At 42.8% G+C, this 27826-nt stretch overlaps 1 protein-coding gene across 1 annotated transcript in view; it reads left to right on the forward strand.

The window, feature by feature from the left end:
• LOC122236330 (ankyrin repeat domain-containing protein 26-like) overlaps positions 1 to 26949 on the forward strand; it is a 57444-nt gene extending 30495 nt beyond the window's left edge. Inside the window, exons 6-7 of the mRNA XM_042977191.1 lie at positions 1274 to 1471; positions 26366 to 26949. The gene's annotated coding sequence lies outside the window, so the exon portion shown is untranslated. The remainder of the gene's footprint in view (positions 1 to 1273; positions 1472 to 26365) is intronic.
• Positions 26950 to 27826: the final 877 nt, after the last annotated feature.

The following is a 27826-nucleotide window of genomic DNA, read 5'->3' on the forward strand; positions in this document are numbered from 1 at the left end:
AGCAGGCTCCAGGCTCCCAGCTGTCAACACAGAGCTCAATATGGGGCTCAAACCCACAAACCTTGAGATCATGACTCATGAGCTGAAGTTGGACGCTGAACTGACTGAGCCACCTACGTGTTCCCCCCACCATGCTTTTTTTTCATGGTTTACCCCTATAATAATATTTCCTTGCAGAAAACATTTCTATAGTGTCTGTTCTTTTAGTACATCACTTTCTGTCAAATCCATTGTCAACATATTTGTTATGGAATTCTATTGTCTGTGTGTGGTTTTCATCCATGACTCATTGCCCCACAAGGTTTATTATTCTTTTTTCCTCTTTCTTGGAAGGATCTGAGCTAAATGTTTTCGTAATGTTTGTATTTCTCCTGGAAAGGGAGGGAGAGAGAGAGAGAATTATCAAGTGCTAGTATGGAGGGGCAAACAGAGAGGGAAGGAGGGAATCTCAAGCAGGTTCTGCACTGTCAGCACAGAGCCTGATGTGTGGCTTGAACCCCACTAACCGTGAGTTCGTGACCTGAGCTGCAATCAAAAGTGGGTCACCTAACTGACTGAGCCACACAGGGGTCCTATAAGGAGCTACATTTAACAGTCATATTTGTCTTTAGTGTTTTGAGAAACAGAAGCCACTTAAACTATTTGCAATTCCAACTTACCAACATACGATACCACTGGAGTAAGTTTGAATATTTTCTCTTACAAGAGATAGTTCATGCCAGTATAAATCATGCAAACACTTCACAAGATAACATATTTAAATTTCTTAGTGTTAGTATTTTCAACATGCTTTCAAGTACCTAGGGTTCAATATTTATCTGAGGTTACTTCGGTAAAGCATTTACCCAATATTAATCAGTTACAGGTACGGCGAGTAACATTTTGAGACTACCTATGAGATATCTTGTAATCCTCACCACATGAGAAAATGGAGACTGGTAATAAGTAGTAAACGGCATAACTGAGATGTGAATCTACATTTGAATGATTCCAAAACCTGTGTTCCTTGTGTAATGGTGCTCATTTTGTAATGGTGAATATTACAATGATTTTATTGAATTGGATTCTTGTAATCCTTAAAGCTATTAATTTTATTCTAGAATGTCCCGAAACCACGCGTAGCAAAGCTACTGCTTTCTTCTTGGCAATTTATGAAAAACATTAAGCTATTGGGAGACTTGTATTATTCACTAATTCTTGTCCATTCTTGTGTTATTCATTTATTTGAAGTTACAGATATTTTCATGTCCTCTTTACTTTGTTTTCTACTAAGTGAGGGCAAAACGTGGCACTGTGAAACCAGAAGGCGGAACCTGAGGACAACAATCCTGATTCTGAAAATTAAGATGTGGCTGAAACTCTTTCCAAACCACCAGCCAGAGTTTATGGTGATTGTCTTCCTATTTTACCATCATCTAAATCTCTTCTGAAACCTTCTCTCAAGACGTTAGCTGTCCTTGGTCTTGCAAAGGTAAGTTGTTTTGTTTTATACTGCCCCCACCCCATACCATCCTCTTGCTCCTTATAATGATGAAAAGAATCTTAGGAAGAAACGGAAGTCCTCAAGATCATAATAGAAATCAGTGTAATGATAACAGAGAGGAAGGTACAGGATTGAAATTTATAAAGTTTGGTGGGAGTAGACAATTCTCGGGTATGCCTTTATGGAAGCAAAGAAGGAGAAAGCAGCTGGAAAGAATAGCTCGATGCATATGAAGATGAGGAGGGGGTGAAGGGGAAGAATTCATTTTAGAGGGGCGAGAGGAACTTAAAGTATGAAGAGTTGAGAGAAAGTATCATAAAATCACAGCAGCAATAGTGGGATTAAGGCAGAGCAGATGCTCTTTAAATTATAAAATGTGGGAGAAAATATTTTAAGTGCAAGTTAAGAAAAAAAAAGCCAGGTAACAAAAAAAAATGCTTAGACTCTTCTGAATGACTTACAGCTGATGTCTGTGAAGAACTGGAAGAAATTTTTGCCCTTACGTTTCAGTTTAATAAGGGTGATATCCTAGATTTAGTTTAGCAAAACCTGTTTCTAAGGAATGCAAAGTGAAATCTGTTTCAGGCCATACCAGGTTGATTGCGAATTTTCACTTTTTGGCTATTGTCTTTTTGGGGTTTCTAAGGTAACTTACTGTGTGGTATAATCTTGGTATATTTTAGGTCTTTTTGAGTAGAAAGAGAGGAAATAAACATTTATTCTTTTCATTAAGTAAAATTTCTGGTGATGTAAATAAGGTTCTTTATCTGTGAAATGAAAAACTAAATTTGAAGCTGCAACACTGAATTTGTTTTTGTTGTTGTTGTTGTTGTTTTTTAGCTTATTTATTTATTTTGAGAGAGCAAGCAGGGTAGGGACAGGGAGAGAGGGGAGAGACAGACAGAATCCCAAACAGGCTCTTCATTGTCAGCACAGAGCTCGACACATATTTCAGACTCACAAACTGGTTTGCGAGATGATGACCTGAGCCCAAATCAAGATGCTTAACTGCCTGAGACACCCAGGTGCCACTTAAGGTGCCACACTCTGAAAGAAAAAAAATATATAAAATATGTTTTCTGCATTCTGAATTATCTTTTTTTAATTTTAAGTTTTCAACTGTTTATATATTTTGAGAGAGAGAGATTGAGACGGAGAGAGAGAGAGAGAGAGAGAGAGAGAATCCTAAGCAGGCTCTGTGCTGCTGGTGTCAAACCTGACACACAGCTTGAATAACCTGAGCCAAAATTAAGTTGGACGCTTAACCAGCTGAGCCACCCAGGTGCCATTCTTTTTTTAATAGTATCTGAATAGAATAGACACATGCACACATACCAAATGAATGAACTCAACATGTATAAATTTTTGTCTAATATGAACTCTTTGTCATGACAGAATCATAAGGCAGGAAAGGTTTCCAAGAGAGTATTCAAAATTCTTTATAGGAGATGATTTTTACTTTTTTGAAGATTTCCTACAATAGATACATTTTTAAAACAATATTTTTGAGAGAGATGGAGCATGAGTGGGGGAAGGGCAGAGAGAGAGGGAGACACAGAATCTGATGCAGGCTTCAGGCTCTGAGCTGTCAGCACAGAGCCTGACACGCGGGGCTCGAGCTCAGGAACCATGACATCAAGACCTGAGCCGAAGTCGGATGCTTAGCCGACTGAGTCCCCCAGGCACCCCAAGATACATTTTATGTTATTCAGGGGAAACTTTAGTATTCATAGTTGTTCAATTTAGCATGTAAATTCTTTCATGTGTAAAACTGAGAAAGACTGCTGAGTTGATTTTTTTTTTTTTTAGTCCCTTTCTTCTTTCCGCCTGGGAATGTTCAGTCCTGCTTGATAATCACACATGTACTTGAAGATTTTAAAATCTTCAAATTGGATGATCATAAACATATTAGTTGCTTAATGCTAGATTCCTTCTCGGGTCCTTAACTACCTTCCAATATGGTGTAGATAGGAAATTAGAGCTCTTCATATGCTGTTCCCAGTGGAATAATAAAACTATATGAAATTTTAAATCGGTTTTTATATTTATATTAGACTTCATGGTAGTTCTGGAAAATGGCTCAAAATTCTGTAATCCTGTATTTCTCTTCTATACTTTAAATCTTGCCCCTTAAGATTAATTTTTTTATTTGTTTTACTATTTTTTTTGATTCTTGAGAGAGAGTGAGGGAGCATATGAATCGCAAGCCGACTCCATGCTTCGTGTGGACCTGACTCAGGGCTTGATCCCACGTCCTTGGGATCATGACTCGAGCTGAAACTAAGAGTTGGATGCTCAACTGACTGAGACACCCAGGTGTCCCAAGATTAATTTTTAAAAAGCAGTATTCTTATAAAATCCTGAATTAGTGTTTCACAGTTAAAACATTTTATGACTCTTAATGCCATTCATTACAGAAATGAATATTTGTCTATATTAGTAAAAGCATATTTTACATCCTTAAACTAACGTTGAAATATAGAGTTGAAATCTTGAATCTCATGTTTTTTATCCCCTTGCTTTTGTGATTGTATTATTTTTACTCTTTAAAAATATTTTTAGTGTTTGTTTATTTTTGAGGAGAGAACGTGAGGGAGAAGGGGAGGGGTAGGGAGAGGGGCACAGAGGATCCAAAGCAGGCTCTGTGCTGACAGCAGAGAGCCTGATGCAGGGCTCGAACTCATGAACCAAGAGCTCATGACGTGAGCCAAATTCAGAGACTTAACTGACTGAGCCATCCAGGCGCCCCTCCCCTGTTTTCATTATTATTCTTTATTTATTCTTTATTTTTATTATTTTACACTTTAGTGTCCAGTTAGGTAATATATAGTGTGTACAGTGTAGTCTTGGCTTCGGGAGTAGATTCCCGTGATTCATCACTTCCGGATAACCCCAGGGCTCATTCCAACATGTGCCCTCCTCAATGCCCACCATCCCTTTTTCCCGCCCCTATAACTCCCCACCCCCATCAACCCTCAGCTTGTTCTCTGTCTTTTAAGAGTGTCGTATGGTTTGCCTCCCTCTAGGTATTTGTAACTATTTTTTCTTTCCCTTCCCCTATGGTCTTGTGTGAAGTTTTCAAATTCCACATATGAGTGAAAACATACGATATCATTCTCTTGACTGACTTATTTCACTTAGTATCATACCTTCCAGTTGCTTCCACAGTGTTGCAAATGGCAAGATTCCATTTTTTTTCATGGCCGAGTCGTATTATTCCATTGTAGATAGACCACCACCTCTTCTTTAGCCATTCATCGGTTGATGGACATTTGGGCCCCTTCCATAATTTGGCGATTGTTGATAGAACTGCTATCAACTCTGGGGTACATGTGCCCCTACAAATCAGCACTCCTGTATCCTTTGGATAAATGCCTAATAGTGCTGTTGCTGGGTTGTAGGGTAATTCTATTTTTAATTTTTTGAGGAACCTCCACACTGTTTTCCAGAGCGGCTGCACCAGGTTACATTGCCACCAACAGTGCAAGAGGGTTCCCATTTCGCCATATCCTTGCCAACATCTGTTATTTGCAGAGTTGTGAATGTCACCACCACACTCTGACCGATTGAGGTGGTATCCCAGTGGGGATTGATTTGTATATCCTGGATGATGCGTGATGTTGAGCATCTTTGCATGTGTCCGTTGGCCATCTGGATGTCTCCTTTGGAAAAGTGTCTATTCACGTCCTCTGTCCCTTTCTTTGCTTACTTGGTTTTCGGGTGTTGAGTTTGGCAAGTTCTTTGTAGACTTTTTTATACTAACGCTTTATGTGATATGCCATTTGCAAATACATATCTTCTCCCATTCCGTCGGTTGCCTTTAAGGTTTGTTGATTGTTGCCTTTGCTGTGTGGCAGCTTTGTATCTTGATGAGGTCCCAAAAGTTCACTTTTGCTTTTATTTCCCTTGCCTTTGGAGACATGTCAAGTAAGTGCTGCAGCCGAGGTCAGAGAGGTTGTTGCCTGTTTTCTCCTCTAGGATTTTGATGGTTTCCTGTCTCACGGTTACCTTTTTCATGAATTGGAGTTTATGTTTGTGTAAGCTGTAAGAAAGTGGTCCAGGTTCACTCTTGTGCATGTTGCTGTCCAGTTCTCCCAGCACCATTAGCTAAAAAGACTGTCTTTTTTGCATTGGCTACTCTTTCCTGCTTTGTTGGGGCTTAGTTGGCCTCACATCTGTGGGCCCATTTCTGGGTTCTCCATTATATTCCATTGGCCTCTGTGCTTGTTTGGAGCTAATACCGTGCACTTGAGGAGTCCGCCTTTGTAGTACAGGCTAAAGTCCGGGATTGTGATGCCTCCCCCACTCTGGTTTTCTTTTTCAACCTTACTTTGATTGTTTTGGGTCTTTTGTGGTTCTCTCCACAGTTTAGGATTGTTTGCTCTAGTTCTGTGAAGAATGATGCTGTTATTTTGATTGGGATTGCATTGAATGTACAGATTGCTTTGGGTAGTATTGACATTTTAACAATGATTGTTCTTGCAACCCATGAGCATGGAATATTTTCCGGGTTCTTTGTGTGTTCTTCAGTTTCTTTCATAAATTGTCTATAGTTCTCAGCATACAAATCTTTTACCTCTTTGGTTAGGTTTAATGCTAGGTATTTTATGGTTTGGTGCAATGGTAAATGGGATCCATTCCTTGATATATTTTTCTAATGCTTCATGATTGGTGTATAGACATGCAACCTATTTGGGTGCATTGATTTTTTATCCTGCAGCTTTGCTGAATGCATGTATCCATTCTAGCAGGTTTTTTTGGTGGAGGCTTTCAGGATGTCCACATAGAGTATCGTGTCGTCTGCAAACTGTGAAAGTTTGACCTCTTTGCCAACTTGGATGCCTTTTATTTCATTTTGTTGTGTGATGTCTAATGCTAGGATTTCCAACACCATATTAAACAACAGTGGTGAGAGTAGAAATCCCTTCGTGTTCCTGATCTCAGGGGAAAAGTTCTCAGTGTTTCTCCATGGAGGAGGCTATTAGCTGTGGGCCATTCATATGTGGCTTTTAGGGATTGAAAGTCTATTCCTTCTATCTGACTTTCTTGAGGGTTGTATTAAGAAAGGGTGCTGTATTTTGTCAAATGCTTTTTCTGCATCTATTGACAGGATCATATGGTTCTTATCTTTTCTTCTCTTCATGGGATGTGTCATGTTGATTGATTTGTGAATATTGAACCAGCCCTGCTGCCCAGGAATGAATCGCACTTGATCCTGGTGAATCATTCTCTTAATATACCGTTGCATTACGTTTGCTAGTATCTTGTTGAGAAGAAGAAGAAGAAGGATTAACTCTGCTTCAAATGTCTGGTAGTATTCCCCTGAGAAGCCATCCTGCCCAGGACTCTTATTTGTTGGGAGATTTTTAATAACTGATTGAATGTCTTCACGGGTTATGGGTCTCTTCACGTTTTCTATTTCTTCCCGTTTGGCTTTTGGTAGTGTGTGGGTGTCTAGGAATTTGTCCATGTCTTCCAGGTTGTCCATGTTGTTGGCATATACTTTTTCATAGTATCCTCGGATTCTTGTTGTATTTCTGTGGTTTTGGTTGTGATCTCTCGTCTTTCATTTGTGATTTTATCTGTTTGGGCCTCTCTTCTTTTTGAGAAGTGTGGCTAGGGTGTTATCAACTTTGTTTATTTTTTAAAAAAATCTCTTTTATTCACTGATGTGTGAAACTTTGTTTTTGGATTCTATAGGATTTATTTCTGCTCTACTCTTTTTTGGTTCTCTTCTTCTGCTGACGTTGGGCTTTCTTTGCTGCTGTGTTTCTAGTTTGTTTAGGAGAGAAGTTAGTTTCTGTATTTGGGACCATCCTTGCTTCTGGAGATAGGCCTGGATTGCAATGTATTTTCCTCTAAGGACTGCCTTTGCTGCATCCCAAAGGGTTTGGATTGCATGTTTTCATTTTCATTTACTTCCTTATGGTTTTTAATTTCTTCCATAATCGCCTGGTGGACCCATTCTTTCTTGAGTAGGAAGTTCTGTAACCTCCATGCATTTGGAGGCTTTCCATTTTTGTTCTTGTGGTTGATTCCAAGTGTCTGAGCATTGTGATCTGAAAATATGCATGGTATGATCTCAGTCCTTTTATATTTGTGGAGGGCTGTTTTGTGACCCAGGATGTGATATATATTGGAGAATGTTCTATGTGCACTTAAGAAGAATGTGCATTCTACTGTTGTGAAATGAAAAGATTTCAATATATCTGTACTGATATCCATGTATATAAATGTATATATTAAGGCCAATATATATCTATGTATATATGAATACATCTGGTCCAATGATACATTGGATCTGTGTTTCCTTACTGATTTTCTGCCTTGATGATCCGCCTATGGCCATGAGAGGAGTCTTAAAGTCGTCTACAATCATGGTATTTGTATGTATACATTTATTCATGTTTGTGATTCATCGATTCATATATGTGGGCGTTTCACTTTGGGGCCATAAACATTTGCAATTGTTAGCTCCTCTTGATGGATAGACCCCTTAATTATGATCCAATGCCCTTCTGAATCTGTTACTAAAGTCTTTGGTTTAAAATCTAGTGTGTCTGGTGGAAGTATGGCGACTCCAGCTTTCTTTTGACTTCTAGTAGCATGATAGGTGGTTCCCCATACCTTCACTTTGAATCAGGAAGTGTCCTGGGGTCTAAAATCAGTGTCTTGTTGACAGCATATAGATGGATCTTGTTGTTTGGTTTTGTTTTGTGTTTTATCCATTCTGATTCCCTGTGTCTTTTGATTGGGGCATTGAATCTATTCACACTCAGAGTGATTAGTTAAAGATATGGATTTAGTGTCATTGTGTTATCTGAAGGTTTCATGCTTTTGGTGAGGCCTCTGGTCCTTTGTAGTCTCTGCTGCTTTCCACTCAAGGAGTTGCCCCTTAGGATCTCCTGCAGGACTGGTTTAGTGTTCATGAATTCAGTAAGGTTTTGCTTGTCTTGGAAAGCCTTTCTGTCACTTTCTATTCTAAATGACAGCCTTGCTGGGGAAAGGATTCTTTGCTGTATATGTTCCCATTTAGCACATTGACTGTTTCCTGCCCCTCCCTTCTGCCCTGCCAAGTTTCATTAGATAGGTCTGCTGCTACCCTTATGTGTCTTCCCTTGTCAATTAAGACCCGTTCGTCCCTAGCTGCTTTCAGAATTCCCTCTTAATATTTGTACTTTTCCGGTTTCGCTATGACATGTCATGGTGTTGACCTGGTTTTGTTGATTTGGAAGGGAATTCTCTGTGCTGCCAGGACTTGAATGCCTGTTTCCTTCCCCAGATGAGGGAAGTTCTCAGCTATCTTTGTATCTTTTCCTATAACTGGAACCTCACAATAGATAACTTTGTGTCTGCCTACACATTGTAAGATGGGACAGATTAATTTTTGTATTTTGTGTTTATTTGAAACAGAATTTTTCTCATTTGATATTGAAATCCCCAAAGGATTAAAAGTTGGATGTGAAAAATTAGGGCCCTTTGGTAAAATTGGTCATAACTTTGGGGTAGAGGCCCCTGTTCCTTCTGTGACACCACAGCCTGATGCCAGAGAAGACATGGTTGTTGCCCCTTTGGTGAAAGCATAAAGAAGGAAATGCAGAAAGCTGGACAGTTATACCACATAGGGGAAAAGTGTTACTCACAATCCAACTCCAGAGAAACATTTCCCAGGCCTCTGTTCCCAAAATACTCCAAAGTCCATGTGTTCCTGGGATGAGGAGCAAACACATGCAGGTCCAAGGGGAGGCGACCTCCATGGGGAGCAGTTGTCAGAGATGTGGGGCATTCCTGAAAGGAATTCAGGCAAATTAAACCCTATGGGGCAGTGCTGATCGCCCTCAGATGGTGGTTTATGATCTGGGGAGCAGCAGGTCCGTTGACAACATAAGGAAACCAAGTCCCAGGAGATCCACAGTGAGACGTCCTGACCTGAAGGGGAGCAGCTGTCCAGTACCAGGAGAGTTCAGGGAGCCCAGGTCATGTGTTATTAAGAGAGACCACAGAGCCCTGGTGGTCCCATACTGGGAAAGCCTACAGAGCCCAGGGTCCTCCCTTTCCTGCCACCATGTCTGGTCCCAGGCAGATGACTCAGCTCTGCTCCCCTGAGTTCAGAGGGGCCTCATGGCAGGAGGGTGGGGTGCTCCAGGAGGTGGGATCTGAGTTCCAGAATGCTGAGATACAGGCCTGATGTTAAGACAATCGAAAGTCAAGGGTACTGGGATGCTCACATAGCTTGTTTTACTAGTCAACCCAGGCTGTGCTATTAGCCTTAGTGTCCACATCTGACTGTAGGACATAACTTGGCCTTCTTGATCGGTTGTCTGTTGGACTCTGAGAGATGAGGTTGAATCATTGCCCCGTGCCTACAAGACATAAAGAGCCACCTGGCAGGTTGCCACATGATCCTCTAGGGCAGGGCACTCCTGGAAGACCCTGCTCAGGTCTCTGCCTGGTTCCCACCTCCTGGGAACATTCAGCATTGTCTGAGGAGATGGAGATGATCCCGGATGTCAGCAGGTGCTACATGAAGGAAGGCCAGCCATGGGAGGAGAGCAGGACACACCCTGTGCCACCTTCTAGGGCCCAGGCTGTTACACCCTCTGACCTCAGCCCAAATAAATTCCCCTGCTGTGTGGACTTGACCTCCATCATTCACTTCTTCACTCCCTCTCTCATTACCTCCCTCATTCACTCACTTCTTCCTCATTTAGCAGGTGATCTCTGGTCCCTGCCATGTGCCCAGCACACTGACTCCATCCATGAGCATGACCCCAAGGGGTCACCACATGAGGCATCTTCCTTTGCAGAGTCTGTGCCTTCCTGCGCTCTGCCTCCTTTGACGAGGCTCAAGTCTGCTGTGTGACCGTGTCCCCCTGACCAGCTCTGTCCCAAGGGCTTGAGGTCCTCAGGATATCTGTGCTCCCAGGCTGCCAAGAGAGGATGTTCCTGTGACTGTGGTGAAGGACCAAATCCTCTGGCAGAGTTCAGGGTCACAGATGCGACTCTTCTGCAGGGGCAGGTGGACTCTGGGGGCATGAGGTGTCATCAGCAGGACTGCAGTGCATTGCCAGCTTCAGTTTCCCAAATCCAAGACCAAGACCCTAAAAGCACCTGCCACACACCCTTGTGCTGTCAAAGTGACAGTTCCCATCCTGTGTCCCTGCTTGCAGCCTGCTCTCTTTGCATTTGATCATGATCTGTCCCGACTTGGCGAGGTGGGGTCCTTCTTCTGTGTGATAAGATTATAAACAAGGAACAGGGAGGATCCTGCCTTTGTACAGACTTGGATTCTCAATGTTTCTCTTGTCTAGAAATAGAGTGGATGCAGAACTGAATAAAAGAGTGGCTACTGTAAGGAAGGAGAAAAGAGCCCTGAGTAAGGGTCCTTGCTCTGTATTTTTAGCATCAGAAGGCTTACCAACATGATGGATGTCTAGAAAGAATAAAAGCGTCATTATTAACCTATGTGTGTGAGAGAAAGGAGCTTTTTATGTTATGTGGTGTTAGGGTTTGGGTCAATATAAAAAAAAAAAATCCTGGCATCCAGCAGATGGCTGTTCATGACAGGCAAGAGACACATTGTCGGTTTATCCTAATTTGTCTACGGATAAGACAGAGAATGCTACCTCAGAGCTAAGAAGGCAGGTTTCTGTTGCTGGTTAGCTCTGCTCCAGGTGATTTCACCCTGTTGAGGCTGTCTTTATCCCTCTTTACCTGTATACCTATTCTGGAGCTTCCATCTTCTGAAAGCAGCTTTCTGCTTTTGTACTATGCTGGGGGTGCTTTCGCCCTGTTTACGTAATCTTGGATGCTTTCACTCTGTGTCTTCCTATTCCTGTGTCTTTGTTCTATGTTGGGGGTGCTTTCCCCCTGCTTACCTCTTCTGGATGCTTTCATCCTGCGACTTCCTATTCCTCTGTCTTTTTCCATGCCTAGGGCACTTTTGCCCTGCTTACCTAAACTTGGATGCTTTCATCCTTAGCCTTGTTAACCCATTTGTACAAGCTCAAGGATTCCTATACTCAATTCCCACAGTCCGACCTTTTTTTTTTTTTCTTGGTTTTCTCTAGTTTTTTGTTCACAGACCATCATGATAAGTTCCTGGTCCTTCTTTTGTTTTTGGGTGGCTTGGCGGGTGACTCTGCAAAGATATAAAAAGAGACACGGTATAATTATTCTGCTTCCCAGAGTTATCCAGAATTTGACATGTGTGCTGGCTGTAAGTGAGAAAAGATTTAAGTCATGCCACATTGCCCACGAATCAGGCCATTCATTTCTAATTTGGTCATCTGTATATTGTAGCTGTTGGCTCAATGTCACAACCAAATTTCCTATAATGTTAGAGGCATACAAAGGAAAAAAAAAACACTGTAAAGGTGTGTCTGGAAAGCATCCCAGGATTGGGAGTGACTATAAGGAATGGCAGTTATGCAAATATGCTGGTAGTTAGGGTCACGGGGCAGTGTAGAGTGGAGGAACAAGGCCTTTTTCCAATAAACTCCACTGCAGCTTCAAAAGCTTCAAGGCAGGCCAAAGCTTGTCTATCAATAGAAATTTGGTTTATTAATTTTTTGGTAGTATTGACCACAAATTTAACGAGGACATGGGCTGTTTGATGCAGGCTGATTCCAGTGACAGTGGCAGAGGGGATAATGCTTACTGCTGCTAAGGTGCCCATGATTAAACGGCCAACAAATCATTTTTGCCTTAAAGCTGAATACCAGTGTTTAACAAGCTTGGAAAGTGAGCCTCGTCCTGATGGATGCATACAGGGCTCAGAGCTATTAAAAGGAACCCAGGCTGAGACACACTAAGAACTAATAAAGAGGAGAAATTTAATTGGTAGATGTTATATTTATTTACTCAGGACATAAACCCACCCATGGTGGTAGAAATGTTATACTTATTTTCTATTGGTTGGGTTTGTAAAGGGAGGTAATAAAGAGAATGTAGGGAGAAGGAATGCAAATAGTGGCTCATGCATGTTGGTCATTGTGCCAGGAGGCCCATGTTTTGTTAATATGCTTATTTATATAAATTTCATCATGGCTAACACTATGAGTCAAGAAGGGAAGGCCTAGGGCTCAAAGATTAACAACCATTTTACATTTTCCTTTATGAGTAGAAATATAGGGCCAGACCAACCTCTGTCCTTCCAAAAATATATATATTTTTCTTACTAGATTGGTCGAAGGATATGGTCTTATTCAAATATTTTGTTTCAAGGTGGCCTCTGGGACCCCAGTCAATTAAAGTCCAAGTGACCTAGCGAATATTATGCTCAGTCTCTCCGTACCAGGTTGTCCAAGGAATATTATTCCAGCGGTGGTATGAATACTTGAGACTAGAGCAAGCTAGAGGATTAGGAGTGTGAGATAAGTTTGTTTTTGAGGTATATCAAAATTTGTGGCTGAGAAAAATTTTAAATTGTCTGGCCTTGGAGAGGTTTTGGGCTATACATGTAAATGTCAGTTGATTCTTCATTTGAGACAAGCATATAAGTTGCTCAGTTTAGTAACACACTGAAGGAGGTTCTGAAGTAAGCCACCATTGTGGTCTGGGCATATAAATCCAATACCCTTGTTCAGCTTGGAAGGGTGGGTTAAGCTTGGCTCCTCCCATGATCTCCATGTCATTATTGCTAATAGGTATATCCCCATCTAGGAGTGTTAAGCTTGTTACATATAGGTGTGTTATGTAGATGAGCATAATCTAAATATTGAGCTTGGCCTGGACAAATGAGGGCAAGGAGAAGAATCAGGGTTACCTGTATCGAATTCCTGTCAGTGATTGAGATCATGGCTATCAGATGCATTTCAGAAGTATATGCAATACCATTGTGTTGTAAGAGGATGCTTGCCTGGTTAGACAGACATTTGAGGCTTCCCAATGTTATATCAGGGACAAAGACTTGCATTTGCGAAGTGGCTTCAGGGTGAAGAGTCAATGAAGAGGGTTCTTCCAAAAAGGGGGGCGTGGTTTCCCATTGAGACTCATTTTCTGGAAGTCCTGGTCATTTGGAAGATATGGTGGTCTCCACCATGCCAAGGTACAGCTTTACCAACTGAGAGGGAACCCACAGAAGTCCAAGAAAGAACACAGTCCTAAAAGAACACAAGCATATCCTCACCCCAGGTGGAAGTTTAGTGGGCCCAGTCTGTGTGGGCCCCCCTCCAGGGGTTTTGTATAGCACCATAGGATGAGAAGGTTTCTCTGATTTTGAAGAATGTGGCATAGCTGTGGTTAGTCCTTGAGGATTAAGATTTTAAAAGTTAAGAATAATCACAGCAGAAAAAGGAGCTGAGGTTGTTATGCAGACAGCCAAGGTATCCCCCCCCTTTTTTTGACATATATTTGAGCTTATTATGTTCTCATTTTACAATTGCTTCGCCTTATAGATTAAAAGGAATGCATAATTCTGACCAAGCCTTAAGTAAACAACTCAAAAGGGCATGCTATTCTGTTTTTTTAAACCCTATTTGTTAAGATCGTGTTTGTTTGTTTGTTTGTTTGTTTATTTATTTTTATTTATATCTTTAACAAAAATATGTTTTTATTTTCATATCCATTTTTACATATCTCTTAGTCTTTTATACACAGAATGACTTTCTTTATTTACATTAGCCTAATTACATTTAGCAGAATTTTAAAGCTTAGAGACCTTAGTCTCTAGTGAAAACTTAGCAGTAACATTTGTGAACTCTGCTATATCAGAAATTTTGTAGGTGACAGACTTATGAAGCACAAATTATATTTTTAATACATTGTAGTAACCTTAGGTTGTTTGTTTGTTTGTTTTTTTGCCATAGAAACCCATAGCACAAATCTATATTTACTAAGCAATGCTTCAGCATTCTATTTGTTGTGGTAGAGACCTCAATGTCCAATGGACTTAACTTAATTTATCATTTAAGTAAAAATTAACGTGTAAGCATACCAAAGTCCCTGAAGGGCATTTAAACAATTACCCATGAAAAGTATAGATAGACAAAGTTAAACACTGCTTTACGTTATCCTTTTGGTAACAAATTGGAACACAGATATCATGAGCTAATTTGACCTTCAGTAAAACTTAGTAGAATGAATGTTTATTATTCAATTCTGATCATTTAAAAGAAATGAGCCCTGGGTGTTGTCTGCAAATCAATTTATCAATCAATTATATTAAAATAAATAAAATGAACGTCTATCCTAATTTTATTTCATTTGTGTCCTCTTAAAAGTTTACCATTGTCATTTTTTCCTGTGGAACCAGTGAGGAAATCTGAAGTGGGTGGTGAAAGTCAAAGGGGGAAATTTTTTGCTCTTTGACAATGTGGAGGTAGTAGGTAATGCTGCCTGAGACACTGAAGAGCCAGATATGCAGACCTCACCCCAGGTGGTGCAGAAATTGTAAGAGGGGGAAGGGAAGGCAGCAAAAGTGAGGTGCCACCAAGTAGCCTGGAGGCAGACAAAGGTAGAGAAAGAGTTCTCATGGTCCCAAAGCCTGTCACCTCAGATACATGAGCAGGTACAGATTTTTGTTTTGTTTTGTTTATTTGGTTTTGCACTAGTGGTTAGGCAGTCCATGTCAGGCCAGAGAAGACAGGGACATTCCCCAAAGAAAAAGGAGTTTCGGCGGCTGCTAGGGAATATTCCGTAAAGTCTCCATCCTGAGGTACACTAATCAGAGACAACTGGCTCTATTCATTATAGTCATTGGCCCAGGAAATGAATGAAAGAGAAGCTCCCACATAAAGTTAGATATTGGGAGAAACGGTGAGAGACAGTTAGAGTCCCCTTCAATAGGGATGGCCTGTGTAGAATATGACACACTATTTTAGTGCATTGTTGTTTGACAATTATTCGAAGCTGGGCTAGCTGCCTTAGTTGGGAATAGTGTCCTGGGCCAGAAAATTGTTCAAAAGACACCAGGATAGCAGCATCAAAGTTAAGCATGACATGAGTCACACAAGCATATAAAACACTTGGGCATACACAGCATGGACGGCTGGGCTCAAAATGATTTTCATAAGAGAGCCCCCATCACAGGCACACATGGAATAAGTGCCACAAATAGGTTCTAAACTGATGATTTTAAAAGGGCCGTGGAGACCATTCAACTGAACTGATTTCTGCAATTCTTTTACTATTTGGCAGAGCAGGACTTGATGGACATATTGCCCATTTTGCCTGACAGTGTGAAATGGCTGGAAGTCACCGGCCTTGTGGGCATCCTTAATGTACTTTTGCATTGGGGTGAGGACTTTATCAGAACTAGTCAGTGAGGTTTCTGGACGCTCAATATCTTCTAACCCTTTTGAGTGGGGGGAGGAGTATCTTTTGGCTATAAAGGCACCAAAGGCACAGGCTGACTATAAAAGCTTAGTTTATTTCCCCTCTCTATTGGGTAATTCTACATCTTCATATACATTGTATGAACTCAAGGGAACAAGGGCAGAATGGACAAGGGACTGAGTGAGGATTACCTCGGGGTTGAGGGCATTAGCCCCCTCAGAATGTTGAGCTTTTAATGTTTTCTGTACTCTTTCCCAGATATCCAGATCATAAGTTCCTTGTTTGGGGAACCAAGTGCATTGTTGCTTGTTAATCATTTATAACTTAAGGAGTGCTTTCTGATTGAGTACATTAGTGAACCTATCTCAATGATTGTAAAATATGAATGTTATTATTTCTGCTCTGGGGATAGGAAGTCTCCCATAAAAATTCTCTCAAAAGTCCCATGGCAGCAAATCCTAATTTGGTTTCACTTTTCTCTGACATCGTCAGGGAAAGATTGAGGTCTGGTGCATTTTTTTGTAGAGATCTTTTGTCATTCTGCAGAGTTCTGATGTCCTTGAGTTGTGTCAGCTTCTGGCCATGTTCACTTCTAATCACGTTGACTTCTAGTCACGTCAGTGTCACCATCTGTCACAGACTTTGAGTCTGGAGTTCTCTCTTGTCCTAAATTTTCCCTCCTCATTTTTCTTTATTTTTTTACTTTCTTTATTTATTATGAAGAGAGAGAGAGAGACAACCAGTGGGGTTGGGGCAGAGAGAGAGGCAGATAGAGGACCCTACGTGGGCTCTGTTTTGACAGCAGAGAGCCCAATGCGAGGCTCAAACCTATAAACCACGAGATCATGATCTGAGGTGAAGTCGAATGCCCAATGCAGTGAGCGCCCCAGGCAACCCCAAGTTTTCTCTCACTAAATAATCAACATTACTTTAGGATACAATTACTTCTTTTTTTCCTCAAGAAAAAGTACATCTTCTTTTCTTTTACTGAAAGCAAAGGTTGGGCCCTGGTGATAAAATGACAATTCAACACTTCAGGACATTTTGTTGCTGTGGCCAAGATTGTTTACATTAATAACTCCTTTTTTTTCTGGAAAACTCAATGGAAGCCACAGGCACAAAATCAGTAATTTGCAGAGACAACAGTGGGAAAGGAAAGCAGGAACAAAAAATCAAGCTAATTCTGACTCAGCAACAAGCCACCTGCTCCCTCTGCCCACTGTGCCTGCACCATAACCCCAGGTGATGTGTTTGCTCTTCAAGGTGTCAGGAGAAAGGGACTGGGTTTTCATTTAGCAGCTAATTCTGGGGACCTCAGTCCAAGGACACCTTGTGCCTTGTGCCAGCAGTGCACGGTTGAGTGTGAGGAAGAGACAAGGCTTAAAGCTAAGGTCCTAAATTCATGATGCTCCTCCATGATCCTTCTCCTCATGTGTGCTTGGCCGTGGTGAGATTACGGTTCTGAAAGCTCAGAACTGTTAGAGCCCTGAGGAAGCCATGGGTTCCCTGGAGCCCTGGTCATGGCCAAATACCTTTCATCCTGAGGATGGAGTCTCCATGCTGGTGGACAGGTCGAGAGCTGTCACCATACCCCATCTCCAAATCCTATTTCCTGAGATTGCCTTTGGCCCCTTCACTGACTGCACTGAGGGCAAGGAGTCCAGGTCCTGGTGCTGATGCTGACTGTGCTGTAAATTCCCCAAGGACCGTTCTGGGTGTATTAGGGGGTGCTGTAGGTGGAGGAGTGATGAGGGGCAAAAGACAAACCTGGTTCTAGGCGTGTGAGCCTCTTATTTTGGCTCAGTGCTGCCACAATCCTTTTCTTCTAGAAGAGGACAGCAGGAGCCAGAGGCTACAGTGCAGATCTTAGTATGTGAGCAGGCTGCCCCGCCCCAGAAACCCCTCACTTACAGCTGCACAGTTGCCTGGTCTCAGCCCCACTGAGGCTGCAGACCCACAGGGCATCCAAGACATTTCTTAAATGATCACTTGGTTGAAGAGATGTAGGAGCAGATATGGGGACAGGGAGGGGAAATTCAACTTGTATAAAAAAAGGCACTGGAGTAGCTAAAATAGGTACCTGTTGATTTCAAAAAGTGAGAAGCCAGTAAACCTACTGTTCCACCCACTTTGATCCCAAGCTCTTTTTATGCTCAGTGGCTTGTGTTGAGGGAAGCTGAATGCCTGCGGCATGGGGACATGCCTGCTCCTGGGCTGTCTTGTCTGGAGACAGAGACTTCTCCAACCTCATGCTGTGTCTTCAGTATTCTCACAGCCATCCTGGCTGGAAGAACTTCCCTTACAGCCTCCAAATCCACCTGCAAAGCAAAGAGGTTGTGTCCTGTATGGTCACCATCTGCTCCTGCAGAATTTTGGGCAGAAGTAATTCCTGCATCCCCCAAGGCCAGCCACACAGAGGTTCAGGGTGCCCTGGGGGTGACCTACCTGGCAAGCACTTCTGCCCCTGTACCAGTGGCCTAAGTGAGCCATTATGCAGAGCAGTCCATACAGAAGGCAGAAGTCACTCAGGAAGGAGAAGCTGAAGGTTGGGCACAGAGCCCAAAGTAGGACACGAGGATACCAGTGACCACCACACCCCACCTGTTGCCCTAAGGAGCATGGGCTGGTAGGTGCCCATGGGCAGTGCCTACTTGATGTCTGTGTGAGGAACCCGGAGTCTGAAATGTGCCCCAAATATATGTTCCTGGGCATTTCAGAGCTGTGGCTTTACTCCCCACCCCCTACCATGCTGTCCTGAGGCTCCATCTGCCCTGAGTCTCGTATCCATTTGGATTTAATGCATGGTTTACCCAACAACAAATCAAGCCCACTCTGGGTTCAGGGTAGTTCTCTATCCTGTTCACAAGGACAATACGTGAAGGCATTTAATAAAGATTGTGGGGTTAGTGGAGCCCTTGGATGAAGAGCTACTGTTCAGATATTACTCCATATTGCATAGAACTAGATTCTATTAGACTGTATCTTTCAATGATAGCTCAGGGACTGGATGTAGAGTGCTGAGTGATGGATTAGTTTGTGGAGGGAAACCTACCCTGAGCGGTTTGCTAGGGAATGTGAATGCCCCAAGCACATGGATGTGGTGAGGAGCACTCCAGTAGAAATAGATAGTGACAGAGTGGGTGACTGCAGGATTGGGGGACCCTGTTGGGTAGGGTCAAACAAGTAACATGTGTCTTGGAATCCACATGGCCACGGTTCAGGGCCAGGGTGGAATACATGGGATTTTCTCAGCTTTCACTCAGGCTACCACAGGGAGAACAGCTGCACAGGCAGAGAGAAACAAAGCCAGGGAGATGAGTGTGTGCAGGAAGGTTGTCTATGAAGACACATTGGTTGTGGGCATGAGCAGGCAGAATGGGGCCATTTGATGAATTGGAGTTGGGATGACCATCACCATGAATTTGCATAGCAACTCCCCACAGTGCTTTCTTCATTTTCACAGCAGAAAACAGGGGTCTACAAAGGCTTATACAAGTTGAGGTGGAGCCATGCTCTGCTTCAAATTGACTGTCTTGTGATATTCTCACAACCCTGTTTCTGGTGAGTCTACCTGGAGCAGCCCTGCACCTGTGCCTGGATCAGCCCCTCCATCCCTCTACCCTGAAGTACAGACTTCCCACTGTTGCTACACTCAGGAGTACAGCATGAACAAGCTGAAGTACTCTTCAGTTTTCCCGTGTGGAATTGAAGTGTCTGACTTTGAAAAGTGGTTAAGGACCTCACTTCAACTTTGGTGAACATATGCCCTGTCATAACAGCTTTTTGGTATCATTTGAATAAATCCCTAGTAGTGTAATTGATGGGCCATAAGGTAGTTCTATTTTTAATATTCTAAGGAAACTGTATACTGTTTATCAGAGTACTGCATCAGTTTCCCTTCCCACCAACAGTGCAAAAAGATTCCCCTTTCTCTCCCACCTTGACAACATCTGTTGTTTCCTGAGTTGTTAATTTAAGACTTTTGTTTAGGTGTAACATGATATCTTATTGTGGTTTCGATTTGTATTTCCTTGATGATGAATGATGTTGAGCTTCTTTGCACGTGAGCATTAGCTCTCTGGATGTCTTCTTTGGGTAAGTGTTTATCTATGTCTTCTACCCATTTGTTCAATGGATTGTTGTGTTTTTATTGTTTTTTTGTTTGTTTGTTTGTTTTAATTTAGGTGGGTGTCTAATAAGTTCTTTATAGATTTTTGGATACAAACTCTTTATCAGATGTGTTATTTCCAAAGATCTTGTCCCATTTCTTCAGTTTACTTTTAGTTTTGCTGATTGTTTCCTTTGTTGTGCAGAAGCTTTTAATCTTGATGAAGTCCCAATAAGTTCATTTTTGCTTTTATTTTCTTTGCTTCCAGTGACATGTCTAGTAAGGAGTTGCTGTAGGAGAGGTCAGAGACATTGCTGCATGTGTTCTCCTCTAGGATTTTGGTGGTTTCCTGTCTCAAAATTTGTTTTTTCATCCATTTTGAATTTATTTTTGTGCATGGTGTAAGAAAGTGATCCAGTTTCATTTTTCTGCATTTCACTGTACAGTTTTCTCAAAAATATTTGTTGAAGAGATTTTTTTAATCTTTATTTATTTTTGAGAGAGAGGGACAGAGCACAAGTGGGGGAGGGACACAGAGCCATAGAGACAGAATCTGAAACAGGCTCAGGGCTCTGATCTGTCAGCACAGAGGCCGATATGGGGCTGGAACTCACAAAAGGTGAGTTCATGACCTGAGCCAGTGTCAGATTCATAAATGATTGAGTCACCAAGGCACCCAAGACTGTTTTTTTTCTTCCATTAGATAATCTTTCCTGCTTTCTTGAAGATGAGCTTATTATATAGTTGAGGGTCCATATCTGAGTGTTGTATTCAGTTTCAGTAATTAGTCTGTGTTTATTTTTGTTCGAGTACCATACTGTTTTCATGACTTCAGCTTTGGAATATAGCTTGAGATCCAGAATTGTGATGCCTCCAGTTTTCTTTTTCTTTTTCAGGATTGCTTTGGCTATTCAGGGTCTTTTGTGGTTCCATACAAACTAGGATTGTGTGATCTAGCTCTGCATAGAATGCTGGTGGTATTTTGTTAAGGATAGCATGAATGTGTACCTTGATTTCGGTAGTCTTTTTCAGATTGATTTGGGTGGTAGTGTTCAGAGTATATACCTCTTTAGTTAGGTGTATTCCTAAGAATAATATGTTTTGTGGTGCAATTGTAAATGGGATTGATTCCTAGATTTATTTTTCTGTTGTTTTGTTACATTGTATAGAATTGCAACAAATTTCTGCACACTGATTTTATATCTTGCAACTTTGCTGAATTTATGGATTTGTTCTAGAAATTTTTTTGTGGAGATCTTTTGTGTTTTGAACATAGAGTAGCATGTCATTCACACATACTGGAATTTTGACTTCTTCCTTGCCAATTTGTATGACCCTTATTTCTTCTTGTTGTCTGATTGCTGAGGTTAAGGTTTCTACTACTTATTAATTACTAATGGTGAGAGTGGGCACCCTTATCTTGTTCCTGACCATAGGGGAAAAGCTCTGGGTTTTTCCTCAATGAAAGTGAAATTAGCTGAGGGTCTTTCATTTATGGTCTTTGTGATGTTGAGGGATTTTTCATCTGCCCCTACTTTGTTGTTGTTGTTGTTGTTGTTGTTGTTGTTTTTAATCAGGAATGGATGCTGTACTTTGTCAAATGCTTTTTCTGCATCTATTGACAGGATAATATCATTTTATTCTTCCTTTTATTACTGTGGTTCTATCACCTTCATTGATTTGCAAATATTGAACCAGCCCTGCAGTCCAGGAATAAATCCCTGATCATCGTGAATAATTATTTTAATGTACTCGAATTCAATTTTCTAGTATCTTGCTGAGAATATTTCCATACATGTTTATCAGGGATATTGGCCTGTAATTCTTCTTTTTAATGGGGCCTTTGTCTGCCTTTGTAATCAAGATCATATTGGATTTATATAATGAGTTTGAAAGTTTTCTTTCTGTTTCTATTTTTTAAGAAAACCCTTTTTTAATATGAAATTTATTGTTAAATTGGTTTCCATACAACAGCCAGTACTCATCCCAAAATGTGCCCTCCTCAATACCCATCAATTACGCTTCTATTTTTATGGAATAGTTTGAGGAGAGGATTCTTTATATGTAATATATATATATATATATATATATATATATATATATATGGCAGAGTTCCCCTGGGAATTGATCGGGCCCAGGACTCTTGTTTGTCGAGAAGTTTTTGATACTGATTCAATTTCCTTGCTGGTTGTGGGTTTACTTAAATTTATGATTCCTTACTGTTTCAGTTTGGAAGTTGGTAAGTGTCTAGGAATTTGTTCATTTCTTCCACATTGCCCAGTTTTTTGGCATATTCTTTTTCAGAGCATACCCTTACAATTATAACAACTTTTTTTAAAATTAACTTTAAACTTTATCCTTGTCATACCTGCATGTAAGTTTCTGTATCATACACCATCTGTTACTTCAGTGGTGACTTTTTTCCTGTAAACAGCCAAAGAGGCTGCATATGCATGACTTGTACTCTAAGACATTCTGTAAATATCAAAATTGCAGAGAAAATTAAAAGATCAATGATTGCCCCATTTACAAGAAGAAACAGTGTTGAATATTTGGAATACAGGGGACTTTTAGGAAAATGGGGACACTGTGTATGATTCCAAAATGGTGCATACAAACAAATATCCATTTCTCCAAATCCACACAATGTGCAACACCAGAAGGGAACAATAATGTAAACTCTGGAATTTCGGTGATTATGATGTGCCAAAGTATGTTCATCAATTGTAACAGATTGTACTACTCCAGTAGAGGATGGGTACATGGAGGAGGCAATGCATGTGTGGAAACAGAGTATATCTGTAGCTTTATCTCAAATTTTCTGCAAAAAAATAATCTGGAAATTTGAAATGTTTACAAAACATAAGATTTACTACATAAGCAAAATGAACAAAGTCTATTTGCACCACTTGCCACCTAATCATAAACAATGCCACCAATGACAGTCCCAGAATTTTCTGGTTGCAAAATTTAAAAAAAAAAAATCCATGATCTAGAAAGACAAACTAAGAAAAAAATTTAAACTATTAATGAATTCAAGAGCAGGTTCTTTAAACAGATTTTCAAAAATGATGAATCAATTGGAAAATAGATAAAACTCAGAAAATGTGCTAGACTTCTCAAAAAAAAGAGAAGACAAATAAATGAAACCATAAATGAATGAGGAGAAATAAGAATCAACAACATACAACAAATGGGAGAATTATAAGACAATATTATTAAAAATTATATGCAAACAAATTGAACAATATGGAATAAACTGATAAATTATGAGAAACATACAATCTTCCAAACTGAATCAGGAAAAATAAAACATTTGAACAGACCAATAATTTATAATAAAATTGAATCATTAAACAAAAAAAAAATCTCCCGAGAAACAAACTCCAGGGATTTCATTAGCTATAACGTCCATCACGTTTGCAGGCCTTCTGATCCTAATAAATACAGAGCGAGGACCCTTACTCGGGTTCTTTTCTCCTCCTGGACATTAGATGCTCTTGAATTCAGTTGTGGGTCCGCTCTCTTGATTGACAAAAAACAATCTCCAGAATCCAAATCTGTGAAAGAGTAAGACCTCCCTATTCCTTGTTTACAACCCTGTCACACAGAAGGTGGCCCCCGACCTCTCAAGTCAGGACAGATGATAATCAAATGCAAACAGAGCAGACTACAAGCAGCACAGTGACACATATGGGGACTGTCACTTTGACCGCACAACGGTGTGCGTCAGGTGCTGTTAGAATCTTTGTCTTGGATGTGCGAAACTGAAGCCAACGATGTGCTGCATTCTCGCTGATGACTCCTCATGGCCCCGCAGTCCAACTACCTAAGCGGAAGAATAGCATCTGTGACCCTGAGGTCGGCCAGATGGCTCAGTCCTTCCTCACAGTAGCAACCTCTCCTGGCAGCTTGGGAGCATGGACACCCTGAGGACCTCGAGGCCTGGGAACACAGTTGGTCTGGGGGACATGGTCACCCTGCAGACCTGAGCCTTGTCAGAGGGGAAATAGCACAGGAATGTACAGACTCTGCAAAGGAAGATGCCACATGTGGGGACCCCGTTGGGTCACTGATGGAGTCACCTTGCAGGGCACATGACAGGGACCGGAGGTCACCGACTGAATTAGGAGAGGGGTGAGTGAATGAGGGAGTGAATGGGAGAGACAGTGAGGAAGTGAATGAGGGAGGGTCAGGTCCACACAGCAGGAGACTTTATGTCGGGTGAGGTCATAGTATGTAATCCCCGGGTCCTGGAAATTGGCACAGGATGTGTCCTGCTCTCCTCCCATGGCTGACCCTCCTTCACATGGGAACTGCTGACATCCTGGATCATCTCCATCTCCTCAGGCAATGCTGAATGTTCCCAGAATCTGGGTACTAGGCAGAGGCCCGAACAGGGTCTTCAAGAGCCTGTTCCCTGGATAATCCAGTGACAGCCTGCCATGTGGCTCTTTTGTCCTCCAGGCACCAGGCAATGATATCACCTCATCTCTCAGAGGTTCCAACAAGCAACCCATCAAGAAGGCCAAGTTATGTCCTCTGGTCACAAATGGGTAAACTGAGGCTAATGCACAGCCTGGGGTCACTAGTAAGACAAGCTAGGTGAGACTCCCCACTCTCCTTTGGAGTGTCCTAACTCCACTTTGGATTTGTCCTAACCTCAGGCCTGCACCTCATCATTCTGGAACTCAGGTCCCTCTTCCTTGGGCACCCCATCCTCCTGCCATAAGGTCCCTCTGAACACAGGGGAGCAGAGCTAACCCATCTGCCTGGGACCTGACATGGTGGCTGGGGAAGGGAGGACACTGGGCTCTGTAGGCTATCTGTGTACTGGGCCACCTGGACTCTGTGGTCTCTCCCAGCAACAGACTGGCTGGGCTCCATGGAGTCTCCTGGTACTGGACAGCTGCTCCCCTCAGGTCAGGACTTCTCACTGTGGATCTCCTGGGGCTTGGTTTCCTTATTTTGTCACCTGGGCTGCTGTCCCCAGACCATAAACCTGACCATCTGAGGGTGACCAGCACTGCCCCCTTAGGGTTTCATTTTCCTGAAGTCCTGCCAGGAACATCCCACATCTCTGACAACTGCTCCACATGGAGTTTGCCTCCCCTTGGACTTGTATGTATTTGCTCTTCATCCCAGGAACACCATGACTTTGGAGTATTTTGGGAACAGAGGCCTGTGAAACCTTTCTCTGGACTTGGGCTGTGAGGAATGCTTTTCCCCTCTGTGGTGTCACTGCCCAGCTTTCTGCATTCCTCTCTTTCTGTTTTTGCCATAGGAGGAACAGCCATGTTCTGTCTGGCATCAGGCTGTGGTGTCACAGGAGGAACATGGGTCTGTACCCCAAGGTTATGACCATTCATACCAAAGGAGTCTCATTTTTGCACATCCAATTTTAAATCCATTGTGGATTTCAATATCAAATGAGTAAAAAATCTATTTCAAATATACACAAAATACAAAAATTAATCTCTCCCATCTTAGAATGTGTGGGCAGAGACAAAGACATCTATTGCGAGGTTCCAGGTATAGGAAATATCCAGAGTAGCTAAGGAAAAGAGAGAGAATGGAGATTAGTGGTTCCCAGAGGCTGTATGGGGAGGGGGCAAAGGGGAATGACGGCTCTGGGTACATGGTGTCCCTTGGGGACTGAGATATTCTGCAACAATATTGTGTGCTGTGGTGGCAGAGGGTTGTGAGTGTACTCAATGCCCAGGAATTGTACAATTTCAATCATGTAAACAACTTTTTAAATTAATAATAAAGACTATACAAAACACCAAATGATAAAATAATAGTTGAAATATAGCAGAAGGAAAGCACAAATGGGGAGTGGAAGAAGCATTCTGCTGGGGTGTTGGGCAGGGGCAAGGCAAGAACAGGACCAAGGGCAGGGGCAGGGGTAATGACACCAACAGGGGCAGGATCAAGACCAGGGGCAGGTAATGTGGGAGGGCTGGGGACAGGAGCAGGAACAGGGACAGGGGCAGAACAATGGCAGGGGTAGGAACAGGAAGAGGGGCAGAGGCAGTGGCAGGGGCAGGAGCTGGAATAGGAGCAGGAACAGTGGAAGCAGCAGAGGCAGGAGCAGGAAGAGTGTCAGGAGCAAAAACACTGCCAGGAGCAGGGGCAGCATCAGGGACAGTGTCAGGAGCAGGAGCCGGAATAGGAGCAGGAATAGGGTCAGGAGCAGAGGCAGGAGCAGAGGCAAAATACGGAGCAGGAGCTGGTTCATTCTGCACAGTTGCTGGCTGTCCCTGCACAGGTGCCAGGCCATCTTCTGGCTTCTGGACTCCTGCAGGAGTCCCTCCAAAGAGCGCCTCTCCCTACAGAGCTGCTGATGCCAGAGATGGCGTTGCCTCAAGCTCTGGAGACACAGTGGCTTCTGCTCCTGCAGCTGACTTTTCAGAATAAAACAGAGTGACATTTGGAGAAAGTCTATGTCCCCAGCTGAGAGATGAGAAAGATCACCCCCATGCCTGCCTCTCCAGGTCCCTTTGCAGGCACAGAACACACCCCTGAGCCTCCCAGAGAAGCTGCAGCCAGGAACACGCACCAGGACCTCTTTCCTCCTGCAATCCACAGCTGGGTACTCTGAGGTCAGTTTTTGCTCCTATCCCCCACCACGACCTGGGGGCTCTTCCCTGGGTGACCAATCTCTGACTGGCCCCATACACCACCATCACCCACCCTCAGCCTTCTCACCCTCTGGCTCTGCCTACGTGGGCTCTAGCTCCTGGACCAGCATCTGGTGGACCATTGTCCTCTGCAGTGGTCTAGACTGTGACCACTCCAGGCAATCTCCAGGCCGTGTTTCTAGAGACTTCCCATTGGTCACTTTCTCCCTGTGTCCAGGGTGGCCTTCCTGGGTGGACAAATGGGCACCTCAACAGGGTAGACAGCATGGGTCTGCCAGCCACCTCCTCATCTCATCTGTTGTCTTCTGTAAAGGCTTTGAATAGCAGCTGGCCCAGAGGTATCACAGACCTGCTCGAACATCTTCAGGGTCCTTCTGCCTTCTCCCACTGCTGCTCCCAGATTGAACACTGACCTCTGCACAGCCCTGCACCCAGAATGCAGTGACATACAACTTCAGGGCTCAGGATGAACTTTGGGGACAAGAGTAGTCCCTAGAACACCCTGGACCCCTCAGCCAGGCTTGACATGGGTTGTGAGCATGATGGCCCACTGGGCATCTGACCCCTCTTCAGACTGCACCTGCTCAGGTGGGCCCTCCACACATGACCCTTCCTTACACACATACACATACACATAGGGAGGGGAAGTGGGGCCACACAGATAAGTAAGAAAGGTAACAGGTTTGACTGGTCAGAACTGGGACTCCCTATGTTACCTTTGGGTCTTTCCAAGCTAGAATCCAGAGGCGCCCAGTATGAGACATGACACAGTGTCACCAGGATCGGGAAACAGTGTCACTGTTGGCCCTCCTGAGCCATTAGCCTCGTGTCCTGGGCACACAGCAGGAGAGCATGTTGCTTATGTGCAGGTTTCCAGACAAATAAGCCCAGCAGGACGCTGTCTCTAGAATGTGGGTGCCTGGTTACCGGGTTCTGAATTCTGTTCTGCTCTGCTCTCAAGGAAGTGAGGTCACTGCCTGGGGTCCCCTTGCTGGGCTTCCTCCTCATACAAGAGCCACTCCCTCAGGCTGAAAAAGGGCTCCACTCCACCCCATGCCCTGTCCATACAGGGACACCAACACAACTCCCTCAAAGCCCCCAGGAGGCCTGGGTGCAGCCAGTATGCCAGCTTTGAGGATACAGTGCTGGCTTGAGGCCAGGCTCCTTCTCCCAAGCAGAAGTGTGACCCTGCACAAATTCCGTCCTTCTCAGGGCCTCCCCAGTCTCGCCATCTCCACTGTGTGGTCATTCTGGCATCTACTTCTAGGGACACCACCAGGGGATCTGCCTATAGAGATGCCCCATACCTGCTAT

Source organism: Panthera tigris (assembly GCF_018350195.1).
Source record: "Panthera tigris isolate Pti1 chromosome F3 unlocalized genomic scaffold, P.tigris_Pti1_mat1.1 chrF3_random_Un_scaffold_98, whole genome shotgun sequence".
Lineage (NCBI taxonomy): Eukaryota > Metazoa > Chordata > Mammalia > Carnivora > Felidae > Panthera > Panthera tigris.